This window comes from Puma concolor, chromosome B2, assembly GCF_028749965.1.
Source record: "Puma concolor isolate L17-30 chromosome B2, mPumCon1.1.hap2, whole genome shotgun sequence".
In the NCBI taxonomy this organism is placed as follows: Eukaryota; Metazoa; Chordata; class Mammalia; order Carnivora; family Felidae; genus Puma; species Puma concolor.
The window spans coordinates 81633934-81650868 of NC_141671.1; the positions used below are offsets into that span (position 1 = coordinate 81633934).

The 16935-nt window shown below is 39.9% G+C and overlaps 1 protein-coding gene across 2 annotated transcripts in view; it reads left to right on the forward strand.

The window, feature by feature from the left end:
- Positions 1-16935, forward strand: part of ANKRD6 (ankyrin repeat domain 6) — a 226664-nt gene that overhangs the window by 525 nt on the left and 209204 nt on the right. The window lies entirely within an intron of this gene.

A 16935-nucleotide genomic window follows, 5' to 3' on the forward strand; every position in this document is an offset into this window, starting at 1 on the left:
CTGGCGGTCTGCGGGCGAAAAGGAGGGTCTCCTTTGGTCGCGTTACGCTCTCCGGGGTCCCCGGGCCTGCGGGCCGGCCTCGGAGGTACCGGGTTCGGCTCGTTCGCGCCAGCAGCCTACCCCCCCCCCCCCCCCCGCCCCATTCCCTTACCCCTTTGTGGACTGCAAGAGGCGCAGACCCGGGAGAATGGGAGCGAGATCTGCTCTGGCCGGAATTGAGCCCTGTGAAGAGTTAGCAGGTGGCATCTCCCAGGGCCGGGGCGGAGGAAGCGAGCACGTTGGTTTGAGTTCGGACACCAGTTTGTCTTGGGGATTTAAGTGTAGTGCTTCCGGTATTTTGGGGAGCGGGAGGGGAAGTGTGGAGCATTATCTGTGACCTGAGAGGGGCTTGAATTTCATAAAGCTGGTCAAGAATGTTTTCCCGGCAGCACAGTGAGATGATTCAAGTAGTGTTGAGATCTGTTTTGGGGTTATGACACTGTGTTGATTCCACCACTTGTTAAGTTTGTGACTGGAAGACCCATTTCTTTCTACTTTTTCTCTTTCTTTCTTTTGGAAAACCCATTTCTTTTTACCTTTTTCCTTCCTTCCTTCCTTCCTTCCTTCCTTCCTTCCTTCCTTCCTTCCTTCCTTCTCCCTCCCTCCCTTTTTCTTTTTTTCTCTTAAGGCTTGTCAAATGAATCAGTGGGAGTGGAGAAGGAACAAAGACATCTGTATCAGGCTGTGATCAATTCATTGTAAACATCACTGCGCTTGGACCAGCCTGGGAAACCTGCTTTGTGAAACTTAGTTTTTAAAACTGTAAACTTGGTGTATTATACATAACTGGCTATGTTTCATAAATGAAATGATGCCAGTAAAATGCTTGGCATAGTGCTCTTGAATGTTAGGGATCCTTTTTGTGAACCTGTTGGATGATGATATCCATTCGTGTTTATAGTAATGCCTATCAGGCCAAAGTAAGTGGAAAGAACTTGGCAATGAAGACAAATATACCTGGGTCCACGGCAGTGCCACAAGTGTATCTCTGAGGTGATATTTCCTATTCCTAAAATAGCAATGGCAATCTTTTGTTCTTGCATATAGCAGGTGCAACCATACATGTTTAACTTCCTTTTGCCATCCCTAGCAGGGGATGGCATTTGCATATTGGCAAATGAATAATTTTTTAAAAATTAGGGATATAAATTAAAATTGGAAGAGTTTTCTGTCCTCTAGGTCATAAGTGGGGAGGGGAGAGCTGGACAGGGTAAAGAAGAATAAGAGACCATAAAACAACTAGCTGCACGTTGTTGGACAGCGTAAATCAAGGGTGATAAAGATGGGGCACCTAGCCAGCTCAGTCAGTGGAGCATGTGACTCTTGATTTCAGGGTTGTGAGTTCCATCCCTACGCTGGGTAAAGATTACTTGAATGAAAACTTTAAATATATATTTTTAAATGTTTATATTTGAGAGAGAGAGAGCATATAAGAGCAGGGGAGGGGCAGAGAGAGAGGGGGACAGAGGATCTGAAGTGAGCTCTGTGCTGATAGCAGAGAGCTGGATGCGGGGCTTGAACTCACCAACCGTGAGGTCATGACCGGGTGGAAGTCAGATGCTTAAACGCCTGAGCCACCCAGGCATCCCTAAATATTAAAAAAAGAGAGAAATGCTCACCTGTTAACTCCTTGTTTTTACCAAAAATGTACCTTAACTTCCCACTTCAACCTGTCAGCCTCTCCAGAGCCCTCCCGCTAAGCATTTATTCCAAGTAAAGGCTGATGGCTAAGTGATCCAGCTCAACTTAGAGACAAGGCATACTTTCAACTCTGGAGGTCCTCCCACATAGAATTTCTGGTGCGCCTTACCCTCACTGTAAAATATACCTGCACAAAATATCAAACTATGCTTTAAATTTAAAGAATAAGAATAGCACCCACAGACCCCAAAGTACTCATCACTCAGCTGAAGAAATAGAGCATCCCCGAACCTTGGAGTCCTCCACCCCTACCTCCACCACACTCTAGTACCCCTCCCATGGCATTCCACCTCTCCTCCCTGCAAGGAACCATTAGTCGGGATTTTGTGTTAATTTTTTCCTATCTTTGCACACATCATACGCTATGTAAAAAGCTCTGTGAAAGGGAAGTTTCCAAACAAGCATTTCCACAATAACCTGGAGCATTCTTATTGAACTTAAAAGCAGGATATTGACAGTAGGATGCAAACCACAAAAAAGGTGACAATCTCAAAATACTGGGATGGGGCAGTCTGTCTTTCAAGGTTTTCCTCAGGTTTTCTTGGCACAGCCTCCATGGGCGTGTTCTGTCTGTGCAGGGGAGGCCCTGTCTCTTCCAACATAGCCTAGAGGCTATAATTTTTAAAAGCTTTGCTTGAGTCGCTAAGAATTAGAAAAATAGTAATTTGTGTGCATGTGTTTTAGAAGTTTTTTTTTTTTTTTTTTTAAATACAAATTATCCCAGGAAACATTTTGTGAGATTTGAAGGATTAAACTGACTGAGAGCAACCTTTAAAAATGGTTTTAACCCAAATTCTCCCTTTCCTGGTTATTATGCTTGTGTTATGGACTTTGTCTTAAGTTATTTTCTCGGGGTCACACAACTCTGTGTCAGCTCAGAGAATCTTACACAATTCTTCACTTCTTGGTTAAGGCAAAAGATTCCTAAACTTGGTTCATGGCTCCCTTAGTATCTTAGTAATTTTTTCACAGTGCCCCTCATTGTAAGTAGTTAGTCATAGTTATGTTCAAGCAACGTAGTATTTATGTCCTAACAACATAGAAGCTATTTTTTTTAAGTTTATTTAATTTGAGAGTGAGAGAGAGCAGGAGAGGGGCAGAGAGAGCAGGAGAGAGAGAGAATCACAGATTCCACACTGCCAGTCCAGAGCCCCATGTGCACTCGAACTCATGAACCATGAGTGAGATCATGACCTGAGCTGAAAACCAGAGTCAGAACTTAAACTACTGAGCCACCTAGATGCCTCCATAGAAGGTATTTTTTAAAAAATAATACAAATAAACTGAGAAAAATTATTGATTGTTTTTTTATGTTTATTTTTTGTTTTTGAGAGAAAGAGAGAGAGAGAGAGAGAGCATGTGTTAGAGCAGGGGAGGTGCAGAGAGAGAGACAGGGGACAGAGGGCCCAAAGCGGGGTCCGTGCTGATAGTGGAGGGCCCGATGCAAGGCTTGAACCCACGAACCGTGAGATCATGACCTGAGCCAAAGTCACATGGCCAACCAACTGAGCCCCCCAGGTACCCCTAGAAAAAATCTTGTTCTATCATTCTTAAATAACCACAGTTACAAGCAGGATGTGTGTGCCTGTACTAATTCTTAAATCTTGGGATCAGATTGGATATCACCACTCTCATTTCCTGTTCCACATAAATTTTTCTGCAGCACTCACTTTTTATCACAGCATCCACTGAAAACACAGGTTTTGCAAAGATGTGTATGATGTCATTGATAGGAATATAACGTGATCTAACGTTGAAACTTTGAATTCTGGTTTATAGGTTCTGCAGTGTCCAATATGTTGAATATACCAGGTTTCCCTTGAAACTTTCAAATATCCTAAATTGCCCTTGTGAATTTGCTACAGTATCCAGAGTGTCTTGGTGCTCAGTTTGGGAATTGATGGCCTGGGGTAAAATCCTCTTCTGGGAGAGAGCAGTTATTAAAGGAGAGGTCCATTTGAAGTAGCCCCAGGTTAAGTTTCTATGTGGAGTGGGCTAAATCTTGGATTCTCATCTACATAAAATGGAATGTCTAAAGCCTGCCCCATTGGGTTGTTGAGAGGATTAAACTAGATAATGTACAGAGAAGCATCTCTAAAGAACCTGGAATACAATAGTCTCAAGAAATGGTAGCTGTTTTATGATTGTTTAATAGTACTCAATAGTCCAGTAATTGGTAAATATATCATAGTCCCTATTTAAGAACAGCCAGTGCTTGAAATCTCAATGCTAGCAAATAAATTATGAACTAGTTGGTTCACAACATAAAGTGACTTACCATTTTCAAACAGCAAACTCTGGTGTCCCATTGTGGTACATTTTGACTCTGCACACCATCTTTGAAATACTCATTTTAAATGCTCATTTGCCAACATGTGCCCAGGTTTGAGGAGGAGGTCATAACTGATTGGAGGGAGAAGGCCTGAGCTCGGACAAGTTGACTTTTTATTTCAGGAGTAAGGGACTTTGTCTTGGTTTGTAGGGGCCCAGGGCAGGCTGCCCCCAAATGTGCCAATTTGGCATAAAGATTATTTAGAGTTAGGAGAGTTGTTTGAGTGTCTACCTCTGGATTTCAGCTCAAGTCATGATCCCAGGGCTGTGGGACTGAGCCCTGTGTCAGGCTTCATGCTCAAGGTGGAGCCTCCTTGAGATTCTCTCTCTCTCTCTCTCTCTCTCTCTCTCCCTAACTCTCTCTCTCTAAAGTAAATAAAATGAAAAAAGAACCCCCCCCCCCATTATTTAGAGTTAAAAGCAATAGAAACCCAGTAGATATAGGAAAGGCACTCTGCCTCCCCATAACTGCCTAAATTTACATTGGAAAGGAGAACGTGTAACAGGAAGAAAGTGTTATCAGAGGCCCCTTTTACTAAGGGACTTATCTACATAATAAAACATTTTTGTTTTTTTCCAAACATCTTCTTTCACCTTCTTGTTAATGAATTTTCTCCACTTTGTGTCCTCAAGCCCCTGCCTTTTCCCTTAGCTCCTCTATAAGCTTCATGTTGCCTCATCTTTGGAATCTCACGTCTGTGTGGATTCTCCATTGGTACGCCTATTAAATTTGATTTTCTCCTGTTAACCTGTCTCATGTCAATTTGATTCTAAGTGCAGCTAGAAGGACCATAGGGCAGAGGAAGGTCTTTCTCCCCTACAGGTTACAGACCTGAACATGTTTCATGTAGGGTTTAATTTTTGCATATACTTACAGCACAGAGAGGCAGACAGTCTTTTCAGATGAAATAGTTTTATTAAACTGATTAGCATTACATGATAATTCCTATCAATAAGTGGTATTTACTAATCCTCCAAGAAAGGCTGACCTGAATAAAGAGGTCCGGATGCCTGTGTGGCTCAGCCAGTTGAGCGTCCCACTTTTGATTTCAGCTCAAGTTATGATCCCAGGGTTGTGGAATCGAGACCCACGTCAGGCTCTGCACTGAGCTTGGAGTCTGCTTAAGATTCTCTCCCTCTCCCTCTCTCTCCTCTCTCTCTCTCTCTCTCCTCCCCCCTCTCTCTTGAACATGTTCTTTCTCTCTCAAATTAAAAAAAAAAAAAAAAGATTTAAAAAAAGATGTCATAGATGGCTGTCATGATGTCTTTTAGGAAACACAGACCTTTACTCCCTTGTCCTATTCATTTTCCAGACCCCAACCCTAAGCTAGAACTTGGTGATACTTTGACAGTTTGTGACAATACATTCAATAGTGATATTTCCCTAGTATAGTTGTTGATTTTTATTATTGCTTTCTTTGGTCATTTATCGTTAGGGAGTTTGTACAGAACCATAGGTGATGATGATGCTTCCAAGTTGACTTAAATATTACTGGATACAATTTTATTTGTGTTTGTTCCTAGTTTTTTTTTTTTTTTCTTTTCTAAAGTAGGCTCTATACCCAACATGGGGCTTGAACTCAGGACCCCGAGATCAAGAGTTGCATGTTCTACCAACTGAGCCAGCCAGGCGTCTCTGGTTCCTAATGTTGAGAGTTTTAAATTTCTTTGTAAAATTTGGGGACATATGTGTGTGGGAGAAACTATTTTGATTCTTCTTAACTGATTGTTCTCTTTTTTTCATTTGATGCCCATGTAATAAATTGTCAACATTATTTTCATTTAACATTGAATTTCTCTTTAAAAAAATAAATAAGAATTTCAAATTTTTCCCTGCATTAGACTGGTTATATTTAATATTCAAAATCTTAAGATTTCAGGGTACAAAGTAGAAAACTACATTATAGATAATAAAACGTTGGTTAGAATGGTTTTTCCTTTTGTTATCTGTTACTCTTTTACTTAAAATTAAGGGGTGCCTGGCGGCTCATTGTGCAGAGCATGTGACCCTCTAAAAACTTTGTCTGTCTGTCTATCTATCTATCTATCTATCTATCTATCTATCTATCTATCTATTTAGAGCTTAAGTGGGGGAGAAGAATAAAGGGAGAGGGAGTGATACAGAGAGAATCTTAAGTAGGCTTCACAACATGGGGCGCAACCTGAGCTTTAACCAACTGTGCGATCTAAGCATCCTGAGCATGTGACTCTTGATCTTAGTTAGGGTTGTGAGTTCAAGCCCCACATTTGGTGTAGAGATTACTTTAAAAAAATTAAGGGCGCCTGGGTGACTCAATCAGTTGAGTGTCCGACTTCGGCTCAGGTTATGATCTCAGGGTCTGTCGGTTTGAGTCCCGTGTCAGGTTCTGTGCTGACAGCTCAGAGCCTGGAACTGCTTCGGATTCTGTGTCTCCCTCTCTCTCTGCCTCTCTCCTGCTTACATTATGTCTCTCTCTCTCAAAAATAGGCATTTAAAAAAATTGAAACTGAAAGTCAGAAAGTTTGAACATCTATTTAACTATTAGAATTCAATGTACTAGGTACAAAGTACTTTGGGAAATACTTGACTCAGTATTTTCATGAAAAACTAGGAAAGGGCAAACAAAGATTAAAACATTGTATTTAAATTTGGGAGCTTATTGGTAGCTGTATGGACTTAATTCTTGTATCACTGATTTGTTCTTGGTATAAGAATGGAGATTATGGGAAATATTTCTACCTGTGATGGTAAAAAAACGTCCTTTAAAAAAAGTGAATTTAATGAACCCATCAGTAAATAATAACCAATAATGGAGAATTAGCCCGAAGTAAACTTATCTTAATAGCTAAATAGGAATGAGCAAGGACTTTTTTTTTTTAATATCACAGTTTTTAAAATGTTTATTTTTGAGAGAGAGAGAGAGAGAGAGGGAGCAAGCAGGGGAAGGGCAGAGGGAGAGGGAGAGGGAGACAGAATCTGAAGCAGGCTCCAGCAGCATAAAGCCCAATTGGAGGGCTCGAACCCATGGACTGTGAGATCATGACCTGAGCTGAAGTCTGGCGCTCAACCAGCTGAGCCACCCAGGCGCCCTTGTGTTTGTTTTTATAAAGGACATATGCTTGAATAAATTTTTTTAAGATGAATAGATACAATAGACTAGAATAAGGTTTATTTTTCTTACATATATTAAGTGGATGAAAGATGAGTATAGAACTTAGTTCTCTTGTGGAGTATAGAACTTAGTTCTCTTGTGGTGGTGACATTTGCCACATTAGCTTTAGGAATCTTCTCTCCTATCTGGCTGGGTTGGGTGAGGCAGTGGGAGATGGTGGACCAAATCCTGGGGGCTTGGGGGATGAAAGGACATTGATGGACATCAAGACACTTGGTATAATTCTGGCCACCAGCTCACTGTGGAGCTCTAGACACTCTGAAATTTCTTAGAGCCTCAATTTTTTCTTCCCTAAATAAGGGGACTAGACTAAAATATTTCTTTTAAAAATGCATAGTTCAGGGGTGCCTGGGTGGCTCAGTTGGTTAAGCATCCGACTCTTGATTTTGGCTCAGGTCATGGTGTCATGATTTGTGGGTTGAGCCCTGCTTTGGGGCTCTCCACTGACAGTGTGGAGCCTTCTTGGAATTCTCTCTCTCCCTCTCTACCCCTCCCCTGCTCTCTCGTTTTCTCTCTCTCTCTCAAAAATAAATAAACTTCTTTTTTTGAGTTGCATTGTGAATATTTATTTAATTTTAAAAGAAACTGTTCAGCCTTTTCCCAAAATGATTGTACTATAGTTCATTCCACTTGGCAATATCTGAGTGTTTCCATTGTTGTAGGTCCTCATCACCTTTTTAGTACTGTCAGGTTTTTATTGTGGTTTTATCTGTAATAGGTATGTAATGATATGTTATTTTAGTTTTTTTCTTAATTTTTATTTATTTTTTAAATTTATATCCAAGTTAGTTATCATATAGTGCAACAGTGATTTCAGGAGTAGATTCCTTAATGCCCCTTACCCATTTAGCCCATTCCCCCCTCCCACAACCCCTCCTGTAACCCTCAGTGTGTTCTCCATATTTATGAGTCTCTTCTGTTTTATCCCCCTCCCTGTTTTTATATTATTTTTGTTTCCCTTCCCTTATTTTCATCTGTTTTATATCTTAAAGTCATCGTATGAGTTAAGTCATATGATTTTTGTCTTTCTCTGACTGACTAATCTCACTTAGCATAATACCCTCTAGTTCTATCCACGTAGTTGCAAATGGCAAGATTTCATTCTTTTTGATTGCCGAGCAATACTCCATTGTGTGTGTGTGTGTGTGTGTGTGTGTGTGTGTGTGTGTACACCACATCTTCTTTATCCATTCATCCATCGATGGACATTTGGGCTCTTTCCATACTTTGGCTATTGTTGATAGTGCCGCTGTAAACATTGGGGTTCATTTGCCCCTTTGAAACAGCACACCTGTATCCCTTGGATAAATACCTAGTAGTGCAATTGCTGGGTTGTAGGGTAGTTTTATTTTTAGTGTTTTGAGGAACCTCCGTACTGTTTTCCAGAGTGGCTGCACCAGCTTGCATTCCCACCAACAATGTAAAAGAGATCCTCTTTCCCCACATCCTTGCCAACATCTGTTGTTGCCTGAGTTGTTAATGTTAGCCATTCAGACAGGTGTGAGGTGGTATCTCACTGTGGTTTTGATTTGCATTTCCCTGATGATGAGTGCTGTTGAGCATTTTTTCATGTGTCTGTTGGCCATCTGGATGTCTTCTTTGGAGAAGTGTCTATTCATGTCTTTGCCCATTTCTTCACTGGATTATTTGTTTTTTGCGTGTTCAGTTTGGTAAGATCTTTATAGATTTGGGATACTAACCCTTTATCTGCTATGTCATTTGCAAATATCTTCTCCCATTCTGTCGGTTGCCTTTGAGTTTTGCTGATTGTTTCCTTTGCTGTACAGAAGCTTTCTATTTTGATGATGTCCTAATACTTATTTTTGCTTTTGTTTCCCTTGCCTTCGGAGATGTGTTGAGTAAGAAGTTCCTGTGGCCAAGGTCAAGGAGGTTTTTGCCTGCTTTCTCCTCGAGGATTTTGATGGCTTCCTGTCTTAGATTGAAGTCTTTCATCCATTTTGAGTTTATTTTTGTGTATGGTGTAAAAAAGTGGTCCAGGTTCATTCTTCTGCATGTTGCTGTCCAGTTTTCCCAGCACCACTTGCTGAGGAGACTGTCTTTATTCCATTGGATATTCTTTCCTGCTTTGTCAAAGATTAGTTGGCCAACGTTTGTGGGTCCATTTCTGGGTTCTCTATTCTGTTCCATTGATCTGAGTGTCTGTTTTTGTGCTAGTACCATACTGTCTTGATGATTACAGCCTTGTAATACAGCTTGAAGTCTGAAAAATAAACTTAAAAAAAATTTTTTTTAATGCAGTTTTTTGAAATTATACATATTCAAAGTGGCACCATTTTGTTTCCCCATAATTCTAGTGATAGGTGTCTTCAGGTCTACCTGATGATCTGTGGAACAAAAGGAACCAATGAGGTTGTTAACTTGATGTAACTCTTGATGTAACTGTGTCTCTTTCACAAAAATAAACATTAAAAAAATATTTATAAAAAAATTATTCAGTTTCTTTTTTTCTGCATTTTATTGTGCCTCTAGTAAAGTCCCATGGGAATCTGATATACAAGGAAATTTCTTCTTGATAGTGACTTTTAGAAGTATTGGGGATTTCCCCCCTGCATCTTTATGGGGACTGTAAAGACTCCTTGTGATGAACACATATTACATTTAATGAGAAAAATAGATAAGTCAGGTAAAAAACTTTAAAAATTACGCAATAAAATTCAATATTAATCAAATTAGTATTAAAAAAATACTTTGTGGGGCGCCTGGGTGGCGCAGTCGGTTAAGCGTCCGACTTCAGCCAGGTCACGATCTCGCGGTCTGTGAGTTCGAGCCCCGCGTCGGGCTCTGGGCTGATGGCTCAGAGCCTGGAGCCTGTTTCCGATTCTGTGTCTCCCTCTCTCTCTGCCCCTCGCCCGTTCATGCTCTGTCTCTCTCTGTCCCAAAAATAAATAAACGTTGAAAAAAAAAATTAAAAAAAATAAAATAAAATAAAAAAAATACTTTGTTCCCATAGTGGGACTGTTTGGATGTTTTAGTAACTAAAATATGTGTTTAATAAGAAGTGAAATTGTGATGACATGGTTAACCTGTTTTATCATGCTTATATGCTAGTGATTTTTTTAAGAATCTTTTTTTTTAATTAGAAAAATTTTTTAAATGTTTATTTATTTTTGAGAGAGAGACAGAGTGCAAGCAGGGGAGGGGCAGAGAGAGAGGGAGACACAGAATCTGAAGCAGGCTCCAGGCTCTGAGCTGTCAGCACGGAGCCCACATCAGGGCTCGAACCCATGAACTCAAGATCATGATCAGAGCCAAAGTCAGCTGCTTAACCGACCGAGCCACCCAGAAGCCCGTGATTTTTTTTTCTTTTTTTAGGGTAAGTTCTGTGTCCAAGGTGGGCCTTGAAGTCACAACCCTGAGACAACAAGTTGTATGTTCTTCTGACTGAGCCAGCCAGCCCCACCCCCCAATCGTGACAGTGATTTGAATTTATTATTAAGGTTAAAAAATAAACCAAACTATGAGCAATCAACTTGGAAAATTTCAGTTCAGGTTTTTCACAAAACAAAATTATTATTTCCTTTTCTCTGGCAGGGAGAACATGTCTTTTGCCAGTTTTAAAACTTATTTTTTAGCTAGAAAATGCCGAATTAACTATATATCCCAGCATGAAATTCTGAATTCAACCCAACTTAGGTAGAATGCTGAGATGCATTGCATTTTATATTTTATTTATATTTTAGTTGTAGTTATATTTTCTATTATTCCATAGTTGGTATAAAATATGCAAGTACTGGAGAGCAGGTTTCCTAGTGGGTATTTATGGATGCATTTGAGTTTCCTAGATATCTGCTGTGTTTAGAGCCACCAATAGTTAAGAGCCATGGACTTCACTGCTGATCTTACTGAGTTTGATGCCTGGCTTGCCATCTATTGGTTGTAAAAATTTTGACAATTTACTTAGCCTCTTTATGGCTCAGTTTCTTCAACTATAAAATGAGGATTTGAAATAGTTTCAAACCTTTATGGTGGTGATGGTCACATGAATCTACATATGTGATAAAATTCATGGAACTACACACACACACACACACACCCACAGAGAGTGCATGGAAAAAGTGAAATTCAAATAAGGTCTAAAGTTTCATTAATAGAATTATACCAATCCAGTTTCCCTGTTTTGATAATTGTATTGTGTATGTAAGATCATCATTGGTGGGTAGGTAGGGTACACAGGAACTCTGTAATTTTTTTTATTGTGGTAAAATATACATAATATAAAATTTACCACTTTAATAATTTTTGAAGAGTAACCTCTACCCCCAACATGAGGCTTGAACTCACAACCCCGAGATCAAGAGTCACATGCTTTACCAACTGAGCCAGCCAGGCAGCCCATCCATTTTCATAATTTTTAAGTATGCTGTTCAGTGACATTAATTACAGTCATGATGTTGTACAACCATCACCACTATTAATTTCCAGAACTTTTTCATCATCCCAATCTGAAACTCTGGATACATTAGACAATAATTCTTCATTCTCCTTCTCCCTGCCATATCCCAGACCCTGGTAACCTCTGTTCTACTTTCTGTCTCTATGAATTTCATTACCCTAGATAACTTATATTATAAGTGCAGTCATACAATATTTTTCCTTTTTTGGTTGGCTTATTTCACCTTTCTTAATATCTTTGAGGTTTGTGTATTATTTTTGCAACTTTTATATGAGGCCAATATTATATCAAAATAAAGTTTACAAAAAAAAAATTCCATTGATGGTATCCCACTGCTGGACTGTACCAAGGCACTGAGGTTAGGGACAATGCGAGATTGCCAGAAAAGCTGAGGAGTGACATTGCCTTTCTTTTCTTTCTCCTCCCATCCCTAGTCATAGGGAAAAAAGATGTAAGTAATAGCAGTGTTTCTCTTGTATAGCAAAGTGTATATTATTTACTAGTGAGTTCTTTTTTTTTTTTAAGTTTATTTATTTTGAGAGAGAGAGAGAGAGAGAGAGAGATTGATTGATTCTGGGAGGGGCAGAGAGAGAGAGAGAATTCCAAGCAGGCTCCACAACCCCAGGGCAGAGCCTGACATGGGGCTTGAACTAATGAACCGTGAGATCATGACCTGAGCCTAAATCAAGAGTCAGACACTCAACTGACTGAGCCCCCCAGGGGGCCCTATTAGTGAGTTCTTATACCAACCTGAGGGGCAGCTATTAAACCTGCCTTAAAAATAGGAATCCTTAACCTGGAAGTTCATCCATGGGCTACAGATGCCCTGAGCTCCCTGAATTTATGTATAAATATATAAATAAATGTTCATATGTATATTTGAGTAGAAAGAAGTTCCAGGGTTTCATCAAGATTCTCAAATGGTTCTCTAATCCCCAAATGGTTAATAAGCAGTACAAGAAAATATTGTTTACAGAGAGATGCCTACCCGATAATAGGCTCTTTCACTTGGGTATCTTAGCCCCTTTCAGTTCTCTGGTGTATCTTTCCCCCAGGGGGTTTCTTTCAGCGCAAACCTGGGATAAGCCTCAACAGTTCTTTACCCTTAGGGCCTCTGGTCATTCATGTGTGTCCTACAAACTTCAGGATCCATTCCTCAAGGGCTAGAGCTGCCCCAGGATGAACTATTTTGGAGTCCCCAGTAGACAAGTGGAACTAAAGTCTTGTGCAGAACTTAGCCTCACAACCTCTCTCCCTCTCCACCTTCCTCAGGCTCCAGAAAAGAGGAAGGAATTACTCATGAAGTGGTACCAAATGATTAAAGTTCAGTAAATTCTGCCTTGGGGAATGCAAATTTAATTTTAAGATTGCCTTCACTTTCTGTTATAAATGTATTATAAATATACAGTAATTTATCTTGTGTAGTAATCCAGTGATCTAGGTAGCTAATGCATTGACATATCGCTATAAAAGATGTTGAATATTAGAATATATTCAGATTGGTTTGTAGCTCATATGAATAGATTGCATAAATAGTACAAATTATAATTTTCAAGTTTTTCTTATACATACGACTCCTCAGTATTTGAATTTATCTCAGAAACCCTTCAATAAATCATGTTTATTGACTCTTTTATCCAACTCAAATATGTTCTGTTAAGGTAGGCTAAGTGCTATAAGAAGTAACCATCTCAAATGTTAGTGGCTTGATCCTGTAAAAGCTTATTTGTAGCTCATACAAGGTCCAAATCTGTTGTTCGTGGTTGGGCAGTTCTCCTGGTGAGCTGTCCTTCATGAGACTCAGGGATAAAGGCTTCTTCCATCTTCCAATGCCACCATCTTCAGCACGTGGTCTCCAGTGTCACTGTAAGGGGGAACAGAGTATGGAAAGGCATACTAGATGAACTACCTTCACCAGCAAGTGAAACACATCACTTCTACTCACATCCCAGTGGCCAGAGGGAGTCACACAGTCCCACCTAGATTTAAAGAAGCTGGGAAATACACTCCCTGGCTGGGCAATTATTTCTGAGCAATAATTATTTACTTTGAAAGGGGAATGGAACTCTTTGGTGGATAAGTAGCCATCTTGTCTATAAATATGCTAGTCTCTTTACTGGGAAGTTAGGTGTAACTGCCTTCATATGATTTATTTCTCACTTTCCAAATATCTGTATATACGTAGTATGTCTTTATAGTGTAACGTATGGATGAGACCTCCATACAGGAAGCAGTTGTATCGTAATTGCCATGTAAATAAATAAAATGGGATTAAGCCATCTAGGTTCATAAATTTATTAGGGAACAAAGCGTATTTGATTTATTCAGAGTCATCCAGCTATGTAGAGAACTGTGCATTTGAGAAAGGTGGAACAGAGGGAGATTAGCAAAGAACAAGAATATGCATGTTTTATTGGCTTCATGAATGTTATCGTAACAGTTTAAAACTACTTCAAGCTGCTGGCAATAAAGTGTGAAACTCTTTTCCTCTTTAAAAAAAAAGGCTGTCTTTGCTATGGAATGTATTACACAATCACAAGTGTATGTATCACTTTTACTTATTTGCTATTAAGGGAAACTAAAGTTGTAAGATTTGGACCTATTTGTCTTACTTGCTTGAAGTAAATTTGTGCCTAGGAGGACAGCATTTGGCCATGTCCAGCATCCAACCACTGCAAATGGAACATATTGAGGGATTAATACAAGGCTATAGGAAAGATCTCAGTACCCAGCTGGAGTCATGGAGAAAATGGTCCACAACTTTAGTGGTATACACTAACTATAGTAATGATTCACTTACACATTATTAACTGAGATTGGACCATTCTACCTGAGGAAGTGGTCCACATGATTAATATTTACCATCTTTTAAGTCCTAGTTCTTTTTTTTTTTTTAATGTTTATTTATTTTTGACAGAGAGAGAGAGAGAGAGACAGAGAGACAGAGACAGAGCATGAACGGGGGAGGGGCAGAGAGAGAGGGAGACACAGAATGGGAAGCAGGCTCCAGGCTCCAAGCTGTCGGCACAGAGCCCGATGCAGGGCTCGAACTCACAGACCGTGAGATCATGACCTGAGCCGAAGTCAGACGCTCAATCAGCTGAGCCATCCAGGTGCGCCAAGTCCTAGTTCTTTTCAAGTTATATTTCATGGTACCCATGTTGGAATTAAAGGTGCACCAAACCCAAGGTCAGCAAATTATAGCCATGGACCAAATGCAGCCCACTGCCTGTTCTTGTAAAGTTTTAGAAGAACACAGCCAAACTCATTCACTTATATACTACCTGTGGCTGCATTCACACTACACTGACAGAGTTGAGTAGTTATCACAGAGACCATATGGTCCTCAACACCTAATATATTTACTGTCTATTCCTTTACAGGAAAAGCTTGCTAACCCTTCACTAAAGTTACTCTAACTTGTTTTGAAAGTTAATTCTGCTCCTGGTTAAATTTTACTTAATCTCTCTGGCCCATAGGGTTCTCACCATCACAGTGGGGATAATAAGACCTATGTAATACAGTAAAGAAAGGAGATTTTAAATTAAATGACCTGAGGCAAGTTACTAAATTTATCTTCTAGACAGCTATCTGCCTCCCTGTCTTCCAGTTAGCTTCCTTAGACCAATGTTTTTCAAACCTATCTTGCTGAGAATCATCTGGGAAATCTATTAAAATTCAGAGATTCCTAGGGCACGTGGGTGGCTCAGTTGGTTAAGCATCATGGTCGCGCAGTTCATGAGTTTGAGCTCCGCCTTGGGCCCTGTGCTGACAGCTCAGAGCCTGGAGCCTGCTTCGGATTCTGGGTCTCCCTCTCACTCTGCTCCAACCCTGCTCGCTCTCTGTCTCTCTGTCTCTGTCTCAAAAATAAATAAACATTAAAAAAATTTTAAAGTTTCAGAGATTCTTACCCTCACAGCTTAGATGCTAACTTAGTAGGGCTGGGGAGGTGCACATTTAATGAGTACCCCAAATTCTCATGCAAGTGGCCTGGACTTGATGGAACTCAGACCCTCGTGGCAACTTGTGTTTTTTGGTCCCTAGACATAGTTTTAGTTTCTCTGGCAGCTCTAAATATACCTCTTGTCTCACCCAGCATAGAAGCCTTGCCTACTTGATGGGAGAGCTTGCAACCGAAAGGAGAATGCCCAGCGGGTGTTAATCCTCAGCATTCTGAACATGTGCTGAGAGACTCAGCCAGTGGGTTTATCCTATAAATCAAATCATTCACTGCCTGACCTCACCTATAGAGCCATCTGCTGCTTTGCTTCTAAATAGAAATAATGATAAGAAAGTTGGCACTGGGGCTTTAGCGAATGTGACTAGTTTACACTGGAGCTCAGTATGCTTCTTGATGCTAAGAGAGAACAAATCAAAGCTAAAATTAGCATTATGGCCCTGGGTTAGCTTTCTCTTTTTAAAATCAAGGTAAAAGTTAATAGCAGAGGGAGTTACCCAGAGAGGAAGAACCTAAGTCCTGGTGCTTTATAGGCGCTTTAGGAACGGATGCTTATTTAATTGTTTATAATTCCCTTAATCTCCAGAATGTATTATCCTGGGTTAGGGGATACTTAATGAATGGCTTGCTCACTGAAGCCTTTGTTTCTCTCCATTTGCTATTCAAAAATTTAGTAAAGAGCTGCAGAACCAGTCGTGAATAACAGCAAAATCCTGTGGCACCTTGGGTTTTTATACAATATAAAAAAAAGTAAGACCCCTTCCCCCCCAACTCCTCCAGACCAAAAAACAAAACAAAACAAATAAATGAAAACTTGAGGGAAGAGCCAAAGAACTTCACACCTTCAGTACTTGATATGAATGGAGCCATGTTGCTGCCATTCACAAGCACTGCTTTAAAATGAATAGTCAGGTACCTTTAAACATTTCCCATTTTTGCTATCCAGCTGAAATAAAATATGGATGCTTGATTGGGTGTAAGCCAGGGTATTTTGTATTTTGAAATGTAAGTAAAGTGAACACTTTATCATCCAATGAAGGATTTATAGCTAATTAGGTATCTTCCTGCTGAGAGACATCTAGGGAAATTGATTTCAAAGACGTGCTAATAGGGATTTTTAAAATCCTATGTAAGATTATTAAAGGATTCCTTTAAATAATGAGTTCCCTTAGACCAAGGATATTGATATATGATTAGAATTACTAAAATTCAAAGTATACCCTCTGTTCAGGCCCATCCTTGCCAGGAGGTAGGAACACCACTGAGGAACCCATTCTCAAAAGGTTGTAAACTGAATAACCATCTTCTGTTGTTACTAAAATTATGGCTCTAGATCATTT